A 12009-nucleotide genomic window follows, 5' to 3' on the forward strand; every position below is an offset into this window, starting at 1 on the left:
TAATTAATAATTCACAGAAAGCAGACAAGAGTGAGTACCTGCATTTGTTTCATGCTGTCAATGTGACTGGATCGGTTGGCGCTCGCTGAGGCCGTCGTGACAAACAAATCACCTCACATTACAGAGACACGCTGCGTTTTGTAGCATTGTGTAAATACAGAATTTTCAGTGCGCCGCTGTCAACGGCGCGTCGCTTCGCCCGTCAGTTCTGCAGGAGCATTATATCCTAGAGTAGCTTGTAAATGTTTCCTGAGGGTACATCTACACAGATTTGTGTGCCGCTCCTATTCATTGGAATGGGGCTTGTAGAAATCATGTGCTTGCCGGAGAAATGGCCCCCTGATTTTCAGTCGCAAGAAAACGATGCAACACACTTGCCACATGTTAATTCACCCTTAGGGGCCTTTACACTGGCGATTGCAATTTTGCCGCAAGAAAATCACGGCAAAATCGCCATTTTGCTCATGAGATGTCTGAGCGGCAGCGATGCTTTTTCTTGAAAAAACATCACTGCCACTTGTGATTTTATTGCGATAGACAATAGAAGTTTGTAATGTTAAAACCGCATCGCACAAAAATCGCAAGTTCGTGCTTTGTGATGCAATGGAAAGGAGGCTCCATAGGGAAACATGGGAAATTCAAAAAAAGGGAATTGCGGGAAGAAATGACATACTGCGGGGGGGTTTTTTCACTCCACATCGCATGAGCGAAAACATCGCAAATGGGAATTAAACCATTGAAAATTATTGGTTTCATAATTCTGCGTTTTCACTCAACTGCATTGTTCAAGAAACGCGCAATTCTATCGCCAGTGTGAAAGGAGCCCCGAAACCAATGATTTCTATGAGTTTCATTCTCATTTGCGATGTTTTTTACTTTTGTGATGCTGTGGGACAAAAAATTGCAGCAGGTCCTTTCTTTTTACGACATCCTTTATTGTTTTTTTAAATGGGGCCAGCGCTGCTGGGAGAATATCACAATCCCCTGCCGCGGCTGTGACAGCAGACCTGGGCGATTCCTTCAGCCCCATGCAGAATCCCTTCAGCCACAACGGTGGTGATGAAGGGTTTCCCCACAATCAAAACTCCATGCTTCCAGGGGTTTCACATGGATTGCATGGGTGATAACGGGCCGTGATTCACGGCCCCACATTGCCTTTGCCTGTGTGAAGCCTGCCTTAGGCTACATTCACACAGGCAAGAGTGATATCGGGCTGTGATTCACGGCCTGATATCGCACTTTCCACCATGTGAAAGCCCCGTGGATGTGAGGTGGTTCCATGTGAAAAAAGTCTCCCATCACTCCGGGGAATCGCTTCATCCCCGTGGGGAATCCCTTCATTCCCTGTGGCTATCACAGCCGCGGCAGAGGATTGCAATGTTCTCCCATTGTTTTCTATGGGTGCGGTATTGCTGTGGCCAGCCCTTTTGAGGACTGTGCGATATCGCAAAAATTGACGTGCTGCGATTTTTAAAATTTTTTTTTTTTTTCATGCAGCATCGCAGGAGTGAAAACATCACAAATGAAAATGAAACCATTAAAATCATTGGTTTCATAATCATGCATTTTCACTCACGCTCGCATCATGAGAAAATTGCCCGATTCTTTCCCCAATATGGAGACCCCTCATGGGGACGCCTGGGCAAGGATTGCAAGCAATTCCGACCCTCAAAATGCACACTGCGAGTATCATTAATTCGATCCCAAGTTATAAAAGAACGAGGGATTGTGATTATAAATTTATATTGTTATGCCAAATTACATTCCACACTGCCCTTTATTACTGCTTTGTGTGAGTCGGCATGGTAGTTCTGGCAAACTTTTCATGAAGTAATGAGATCAGGATGAGAAATACTGTATATCCCATCCAAAGGAAGTTCTGCAGAACAGGGAGCGGTAGAAGAGACAATTGGGCCTCCTTTATTACAACTGTCTAAAAGAGAAACTTTTGCCCATAGCAACCAATCAGAGCTCAGCTTTCATTTCTGAAACTGCTGTGGTAAAATGAAAGCTGCGCTGTGATTGGTTGCAATAGGCAACAAAGACAGTTTCTCTTTTGGACCATTTTGATAAATCCGTCCCTATGAGTCTAAACGGTGGGGTGCAATCACAAAGTAAAGTAAACTCAACTATATCACTTCTGACTGTAGTCGTAAGTAAGGGTGATGTTACATGGGATAACTATCATCTGTATAGTCACTCGAAATAGTCTCTAAAACATGCTTCTACGCAGAACGAGTTGTTGGAAGCATTTACATGGGCCAAATCATAGTTTGCCGACTATTTTGGTGATGTGGAGTTCTTTGGTGGGCGTGTATATGAACCATCAGCCCCTCCCCAGCGCACGCTCATTGGCTTCCAAGCCTACTGAATGCACATAAATATGTAGTCTTCGAGTGAACAATCTCTCGCTGGTATAACTGAACAGCCAGTGCGGCCGTCTCTTGTTCTTGCCTGCATTAATAAGCATTTAGTCGGAGGGCAAAATGTTCAGAGAAAGGCGGGAGTCAATCAGCGTTGAGTGGGAGACACACGCTGAACCACCGCACACCTCCTACAAGGTTGTTGGCTTGTCTTTAAAAGACAGCAATTACCTGTTTACACCAGATGATAATTAATCAACCTGCAACTGTATTTAGGTGAAACAAAGCGACTAGTGAGCTCATTATGGCTCGTCACATGGGTGGTGGCTGCGTTTACATTGAAGCGTGGCTTACACTTCCTCAATCAAGCGACTATTCAGAGGATAGCTATCTAAACCCCACAGATAACGCACAGATAATCTAGTAGATGTAATGGCCCATTTACTCATCACGAGCTGTGGGGCAAACGATGCCCGCCGCTCATCCCAGTGATGCTCGCTCCCCTACTGGTACACAGGAATTTTGCTGGCATCACTCACACGGAATAGCGACGGAACAGGCCAGGGTGACTGGGGAAGGCAATGGGGAAACCACTCCGCAAAAACGGTCTGCCAAGTTGTTCTGTTAGATATCTAAGCTTATTTTTAGACTTCTGTCCTTTTAAAGGGTTTTCCAGGGACATAAAAAAAAAGTTAAAAGGGCTTAAAATGAAAAGAAGTTGAATCCTCACCTGCGGCGGCGGCTCTATGTCCAGTGCTGCTGCCGCGTTGTCCTCCACACAGAACCCGGAAGAAGCAGCGGATGGTCACGTGCCGTTCATTGTGCATGTTAGCGCTCAGCCAGTGACAGGCTTCAGCGGCCATAGAAGAATCACTGCTGAACCCTGCCAGTGGCTGAGCACAATGAACGGCACGTGACCGTCCACCTTACAGGTTCTGTGTGGCGGGCCCCGGGCTGCAGCGCTGGATACGGAGCTGCTAAGATTGGTGAAGATTCAAATTCTTTTAATTTTAAGCCCTTTCAACTTTTTTTTGTAATGTCCTGGAAAACCCCTTTAAGAGAAGCAGCTCGATTACACTGTAACCACATTGCTCTGTAACATACACGTCGCAGCGACTCTGCTGTGTGTTAAGTTTCTCTAACCTCAGAGGCTCAATGAAGCAGTCGCCGCCGCACTGGGACCCCGCTATCTGACTTATGACGAGAGAATCTGCCCTCCGCTTCTCGCCGTCTCATGTTGTTATGGGAACTGGCACAAAGACGACTGAGTCAGGAGCGGGCGCGCTCTGCTGTCCTTGATCTCATGAGGGAAAATCTATTGTCATACCTAAAATGCTGAAAACCCTGAAGTATCCGTAACGTAAAATGTGGAAATGTTCACGATGGTGAAGAAAGAAGTGCTCCTTCGAGTTTTTCTATTAGCCCCAGTAACAAGGCCCTAAAGAGTGCCGCTGATCATCAGTAATAGCGCAATCACTGACTTACATAAGAAAACCCTTATGTCAACCAAATCAGTACAGTAATCAAGTGATTGCCACAGGTTCGTGTTCTCCAACCTCCAGGGATCATCTGTTACTGCCTGCTGGGAACCGCATTTGGCCCATACATCTTCCCTGTAGTAGCCACTGCGGAGAAAATGTGGCACGGTGGTCATTCAAATGAATCGCTAATCATATAATGGATAGCCGTGTCAGGTCCGCCAAAACAGAAGCCCCTCGAAGCACTTCTATGTTTTATCTCATAACACACATGTGTTCTAATAGAGTATGTACAGAGGAGTTTTTTTAGGCTGCAGTAGAATAATACATACATAATAGTAATTGTTGATCATATCATATACAATGGGTAGATTGACTGAATGCTTAACCCCATCAAGACCAGATTTTTAATTTTTTTTTCTTTCTCATGTTCCAAGTTCTATTAACCCTTTGCAATCCAATTTTAGATTCAGGGTTTCCTAGGGGGCTTTCTCTTTCTGCTATTATACAATGGCACCATCTGCTGGCTACAGCCAGTATTGCAGTATGGGACATGCCGGAGGGGCCCCCAACAACAGAGCGACCAGTAATATACAGTAAGAATACCCTGCCGGATGTCTTCCGACATCAGAGCTGTACAGCCTTCAATCAGAATGTTTAAAGACGTCAGACAGTGGATTGGAAAGGGTTAATGGTATCATTTAGTCTACCATATAATGTAATGAAAAGCTTTAAAACATTTTTAAGTAGGTAAAGTGGAAAAATATGTAATTGCACCATTTTTGTGAGGTTAGTTTTTACGGTGTTTACAGTACAGTAAAAGTGACATGCACTTTATTCAGCAAGTTAGTATGATTACATTTACAAGTGATACCAAATTTATATAAAAACATTTTTTAGAACAAAAATTGCTTACTGTCACTATATTTCGAGACTCGTGACTTTATTTTTTTTGTTGAGAGGGCTTGTTTTTTGTGGGGGGAGCTGTAATTTTTACTAGTACATTTTGTGGTCCATACATCTTTTTTATCACTTTTTCTTCAATTTTTTAGGGAGATTGGATAATTAAAAAATTCTCACATTCTGTACTTTTTTATTATGGTGTTTACATGGTGGAATGTCTAGATGAACAGTGTGATATTTTAAAAGTTTGGACCTTTTTTGAACCACTTTTTTCTATTGTTCGGATTATTTATTTGATTTATTTTTAATATTTCTTGGTTTTTATTTCTTTTTATAGACTTTATGGAAAAGCTTTAATAATTTTTTTACCCCCTACAGGGATTTGAATTTGGGATTCCTTTTCTATATCCTGTAAGACTTCAGTATACAGTACTTTTCAGTGTTGCCTATTAGCAAGGCCACAAGCAAGGCTTAATAGGTATCCGTGCATTGCAGCCTTTCAATAGGCCCCAGACTGTCTTGCTAACCCCTCAGCATCTTGCGATCAATTTATGGACGAGGAAGGGGGGGGAGGGTAAGAGGTAGATGTGGTGCTGGAGGACGCTCACCCCCTCTGATTGGATACTTAGATGCGCCATCGGGTTTGATTGCAGCATCTAAATAGTTGACAGCTGCAATCTGACAGCCTAACACCCATCAGGTATGGAATGGACTCTGCTACATACTTGACTTTTGTGTTATACTATGTATATTTATGGCTCGATCACTATATAATTTAAGTAGTGGAAATGTGCCGCAAATTTAGTGGGATGTAGGTCTTTTCTTTAATCATAAGAGGATGGGTTTTTTTTTGCGTGTGTGCCCTTTAAACATAGGGTGAGACATTGAGTCTGGATGTGATCTTCAGGATAGGACTTGTGGTCTTGTTGTTAGGCAGCAGATGGTTGACCCCAATCACTGTTGTGTGCAGGATGAGTGATGCTGATTGCAGGCTCGACACCTGCGTTGTATAACCACGCACGCCGCATTGTTATAAATGAGATTTCAGCTCGACCAAGACAGGCGCTTAGTCCTCAATGCAATTAATTTCACATCAGACGTTGTTATTTTTTGTGCATTTTATCATTTATTTGTGCTTTGAATTGTCATAAGAGAAGCAAGGCATAGATTGCAGGGAACTGCGAGGCATTGCTCAAGCTGCCACCAAGACGTGTTCATTATATCATGTGCACTGGAGGCAGCTCGAGGTCAGAACAACAATATTTTTAGAAGTAATTAATGGGAAGAATTCCGCCTTCATTTATTATGAATGGTGTTTGTAGAAGAAGAAAAATGTTTCCTGGTCACACAAATTAATAATCTCCTGGAGCAGTAGAATTAGGAGCCTCACATGCGAGAGCCAAAGAATAAGGAGCAGCAGAATAAAAGAGCCTCAGATCTGAAGGACGAGTATAAAGAACTAAAGAATAAGGAACCTCAGATCCAAAGGCCAATGAGCCTCAAATCCACAGGCTGAGATCAAGAAGCCAAAGAATAAGGATCTTCAGATCCAAGGACCTGAGAATAAGGAACCTCAGATCCAAGGGGCAAGTATAAGGAGACAAAGAATAAGGACCCTCAGATCGGGAACCTCAGAATAAGGACCATCAGATCGGGAACCTGAGAATAAGCACTCTCAGATCCAAAGACCAACAAGCTTCAGATCTAAGGGTCGAGAATAAGGACCTGAGAATAAGGATCCTAAGATCCAAGGAACTGAGAATAAGGATCCTAAGAGCCAAGGACCTGAGAATAAGGATCCTCAGACCCAAGGACCTGAGAATAATGATCCTCAGATCCAAGGACCTGAGAATAAGGATCCTCAGATCCAAGGACCAGAGAATAAGGAGCCTTAGATCCAAGTGTTGGGAATAAGGAGCTGAAAAATAAGGAACCTCATATCCAAAGGCCAAAGATAAAAAAAACTCAGATTTGAGGGTTGAACATAAGGAGCTAAAGAATAATGGGCCTCAGATCCAAGGACCTGAGAATAAGGAACCCCAGATCCAAGGGCCGAGTATGAGGAGACCAAAAATAAGAAGCAATAGATCCAAAGGTTGATTGTTAGCAGCCTGAAAATAAGGAGCCTCAGATTTGAGGGTCAAAGATAAGAAGCCTCAGATCCTATGACCAGTTTAAGGAGCCAAAGAATAAGAATCATCAGATCCAAGGACCTGAGAATATGCAGCCTCAGATCCAAGGGCCAAGTATAAGGAGACAAAGAATAAGAACCTTTAGATCCAAGGACCACGTATAAGAAGCTGAATAATAAGAATCCTCAGATCGAAGGACCTAAGAATAAGGATCCTTGATCTTGGGGTCGGGAATAAGGAGTCGAAGAAGCAGACTCACATCCTAAGACCTGAGAATAAGGAGCCTCAGATCCGAAAGCTGAGTATAAGGAGCCAAGGAATAAGGAGCCTCAGATCAGGTATAAGGAGCTGAAGAATAAGGTGCCTCAGACCTGAGTGCCAAGCAAAAGGAGATAAATATACAGAGCCTCAGATTTGAGGGCTGTGAAATCGGGAGCCTCAGATTCTGAGAACTGAGAATAAGAAGCCTCAGATAGAAGGGCCAAGAATAAGGAGACTATATAAGAGACTGAATATAAGGAGTAGCAGAATAAAGAACCTGATATTCAGGGGCAAAGAATAAGAGGCCTCAGATCTGAGCGCACAGAATAAGAAGACTAAAATCCAGACGCCTAATATGAGGAGCCTCCGATAAGGAACGGAGTATAAGAAGTGTATCAGTAACAGCGGAGCCCCTGATCTGGGATGTTTGTATCCTGCAACTTCTACCAATTTTTAACTTTCCAATGTACTGTACATTAACAAGTAATGCTACAAAGCCGTAGGTTTACTTTAGTGACAGTGTTTTATTCTCTAGTTATAGCCAAAGCTGCGTTCACAATTGTACTGGTTGCTGCTATACATCCATCAGAACTACGTCCATTGACACCCTTATTACCTTAGTGGAGATACTGTAATGTGGAACATTCTGCTATAAACTGTGGTATATGTAGTTTCATTTTTTTCCCTTAGCATGAGACAGTATAGTGGGTGGGCAGTGGTGGGTGTAACACTACAGCTCCCGCTACACAGAAGAGTATGCACTGTATAGACAATAATCCAGCAGGGGAAACCAATGAGATGTGTTGGGAGTACCTTGTAAAAGCTGACAAAAAACAGTATGATGTGACTCCAGATCAGAGCAAGAGAAATAAAATGAAGGATTTACAACATAACTGAACCTTTTATGCAGATGTGATAATGTTCATTATACTACATCTCCCAGACTGTAATGCAATAGAGTTTAGTGTGTTAGTCACAGATAGAATCATAGAATGGTTGAGTTGGAAGGGACCTCCAGGGTCATCGGGCCCAACCCCCTGCTCAGTGCAGGATCACTAAATCATCCCAGACAGATGTCTGTCCAGCCTTTGTTTGAAGACTTCCATTGAAGGAGAACTCACCACCTCCTGCGGTAACCTGTTCCACTCATTGATCACCCGCACTGTCAGAAAGTTTTTCTAATATCTAATCTGTGTCTCCTCCCTTTCAGTTTCATCCCATTGCTTCTGGTATTTCCTTGTACAAATGAGAATGGGGCTGATCCCTCTGCACTGTGACAGCCCTTCAGATATTTGTAGACCGCTATTAAGTCTCCTCTAAGCCTTCTTTTTTGCAAGCTAAACATTCCCAGATCCTTTAACCGTTCCTCATAGGACATGATTTGCAGACCGCTCACCATCTTGGTAACTCTTCTCTGAACTTGCTCCAGTTTGTCTATGTCTTTTTTAAAGTGGGGTGCCCAGAACTGGACTCAGTATTCCAGATGAGGTCTGACTAAGGAAGGGTAGAGGGGGATAATGACCTCACATGATCTAGACTCTATGCTTCTCTTAATACATCCCAGAATTGTGTTTGCTTTTTTGGCTGCTGCATCACACTGTTGACTCATGTTCAGTCTATGATCTATTAGTATACCCAAGTCTTTTTCACATGTGCTACTGCATAGCTCAATTCCTCCCATTCTGTATGTGGTTAATACAGTCACTCTGGGTTTTACTGTTTAATGTAAATAAAGCTTAATTGTTGTATAATGAAATATTGTGCTATGCTTTTATATACCGTGTTCTCAGCATTTGCAAGATCTCTGCTTGTAAGTGAAAGGAAACACTCTTGCTTACTTCCAGAGGCTGAGAACCCATCCCAAACTCATGGTTAAGATTTTGTATTCCATTCTCATCTATTAGGCTGGGCTTGCACGACTGTATTTGCATTTTATTATTTGCAATAATACGCGGTAATTGGTGTCAAAAGTACATTGATTTTCATTGTTCCACTCACACGTGTGTATATTTATTGCATATGCTACGCACATACAAAAAGAATGGAGTGTATCCTATTTTACCGCGTATTACACGTGGAAGAGCCTTATTGTTTTCTATGGGTGCGTTCTAAATGCAGTGCATATGAAAAAAAGAAGAAACCAAAAAGCAAGTGCAGGACAGAATAAAATATGCTGTACATACGCAGGCATATACAATTAAAAACGCAGCAATACGCAGGGACATGCCGTTCCATACACTGGTAAAACATTGCAATTTTTTTTAACACAGCGTCTTACCATACGGTCGTGTGAGCCTAGCCTAATAATATATCTGTGCCAATAAAAATGTATCCATCTGTAGTCCAAGCTGCTTACAGCACAGAGTATTGCCAATACTGGATCCAATTGCAACAAAATCTCAGCTGTGAGAAATATTACATCTATATAGACTTGGGTATAGAAGAAAAACATGCTTCCATTCAATGGCAGCAAGCATAAATCTCGCTTACAGTCAGCACTCGCCCCCCGTTACTTCTGTTGATGCTATATGCTATCAGGACCCCAGGAACTGTGATGACTACCCCTCTGAATGCGCCGCCCTTGGCTGTTCATCTGTTGTTCCACATCTGATTAACAGCCGCTATTATTTTCTGGTTTGTCTTTAAACACAACTTTAGTCAGTTTTCCATTTGCAACACCTTAAAAAAAAAAGGGTGTTCGCAGTTTAACATCTTAACATGCAGATGTCTTAATTAAACATTACGAGAGGAGCTGCAAAGTGCTAATCGCGATTAACAAGAGTGCTAATTATACGACACTACGCCTCATTTCGGACGGCTGGGAATAACATTAACCCACTCAATGCTGCACACCATGTCACCCCCTGATATTTTGACTTATGTTTTACCCTATTGATTAAAATAGTTTCTTTCTTAATAAAAGTTCGACATTTGTGCAGCTCAGACGCATCGAGGTTCACGTATTGCCGTACAAAGGTAAAACGCTGCCTATGAGGAAATGTGGCCCTCAAAATGCATCGCCTATGAATAATGCAATTTCTCATATTCCTTTTTTTATCAGTATCATCTAATTTATTTGTGGGATACCCCATATGCCTTTCTACTGCCCCCTTGTGGAGAGTCGGACACTTGCACTGCAGGTAGCTCAGCAGATAGCTCACCTGCCTTGTAGCACTAGTTGATCCAGATGACTACTGCACGGAGCTTGTATTCCCCCCTGTGTCCTCATGGGCTCCATAGATTCATTGCCCCTAGTATGTATGCCCATATGACATGAAATTAGATGATGCGTGACTGTACTATGACACTCAGGCCTATGGCAGCGCTATATGATGGGTGGAAATAAATGACCGCATTACAACATATACTCTATTGGATTCACTGACAGTGTGTGATGTTTCAGGCTCCACAGCCATAATGGATTATAAATGCGCTCTCATTTCCTGCATTGTGCTCAGTAGCCACGTGGCTAATGAATGTTGTAATGTGCGGACATTAAAGACTCAATGTTCTGAGCTAATATCCAACAACATGAGCAGCTAATGGAGGCTCCAGCTCTAAATGTACCGATGTAATTGCCCTATCAATGGCTGCGATTGCTTCTCCTCCTCCAAACGTTTTCCTTCCATTAGCTCTGAGCAGCTGGAGAATGTCATTGATATACCCGATGGAATTCTTCACCCCAGGAATAGGCATCAAGGATCTCCATGTAACCCACACATGGAAGCTTCTCCATGAGGCTCAGTCTTCTGGGGAGAAACTGTTCACTTGGGATATTTGTCATTCTACTCATTTTATCTCAGTTCTCTGGGATGTCACTCCTGCCAGAGGTTCGTTATGTGGAACTCCCTCTCTTATAAGCCCACCGGTTAAGAGAGCAGGACCAGGACGGGAAGAGTTTTTGAGTCTTTTTTTAGATATAAGCAGTGAACATTGTTTGTACACAATACATACAGGATCTTAGAAATGATATAATAGTTGCAGAACTGTTCATTATAAAATGATTAAAGTAGATCTAAATTTTCAAAAAACTTTCAAAAGTAGTCCAGTGCCCCATTGGCCGCCGTTTGCTCCCAGTTTGAGCTCAGTGAATTTTGTTTTTCTGTTGCCTTGCTGTTTTCAAGCCACGTACAGGTGTGGGGGATCCTAGGCCAGACATTCTACAAGTACTGTACTGGCCAGGACTACTTCTCCCACTCTGTCCATGCTGCCTTGCATCGCCCTACTTCAATCAGCTGCAAGGCAGCAACTGAATGCCCGCCCCTCTGTTGCAGGTAGTAACTAGCAGTGTCCCCATGTCCCTGTTACTAGAGAAGCCAAATGCCTAACGACAGGCTGTGGATTTCAAAAGTGTTGAAAGGAGACCTCTAATTGCATCCACTTCAAACTTGATTTTCAGTTGTAATACTAAAAAATGTTTAATGCAAGTACAAGATTGATGATGCACAGTAGCTGTTAGATGAACAGAAGTTGTGTAAAAAGTTAGTGTCTATTTAAATGAGTTTTCCAGTCAAAAATCAACTTTTTAAAGTTAGATGCAAATGATTTAAAGCAATAAAACAAACAGCACTTACCCATCCTCAGCCCCGGCAATTCAACACTCAAATCAGAGGCCACAGCATCACCGCCCGTTCTCCTGGCATCACCACTCACATTCTAGGTGGCATGATGCCAGGACTTCATGATAGTGATGCTGTTTGTTTTGTTTTATAACCTTCTACAGGCTTCATATGCATAAGACTGCACTGGCCCTTTAAAATATTCAGAATAATTAGTTGTAAAAGTATTGGTCTGTGCTAATGGGATGGTGGTTACATCTCGTCATCTTAACAATGGCTCAGGTCTCTCATATTATCTGTTATGACTTTTCAG

General features: G+C 42.6%; 1 protein-coding gene across 2 annotated transcripts in view; it reads left to right on the forward strand.

Moving 5' to 3' along the window:
* The window catches only part of KIRREL3 (kirre like nephrin family adhesion molecule 3), a 765513-nt gene that overhangs the window by 673207 nt on the left and 80297 nt on the right, over positions 1-12009 (forward strand). The window lies entirely within an intron of this gene.

This window comes from Eleutherodactylus coqui, chromosome 6 (genome assembly GCF_035609145.1).
Source record: "Eleutherodactylus coqui strain aEleCoq1 chromosome 6, aEleCoq1.hap1, whole genome shotgun sequence".
Taxonomy (NCBI): Eukaryota; Metazoa; Chordata; class Amphibia; order Anura; family Eleutherodactylidae; genus Eleutherodactylus; species Eleutherodactylus coqui.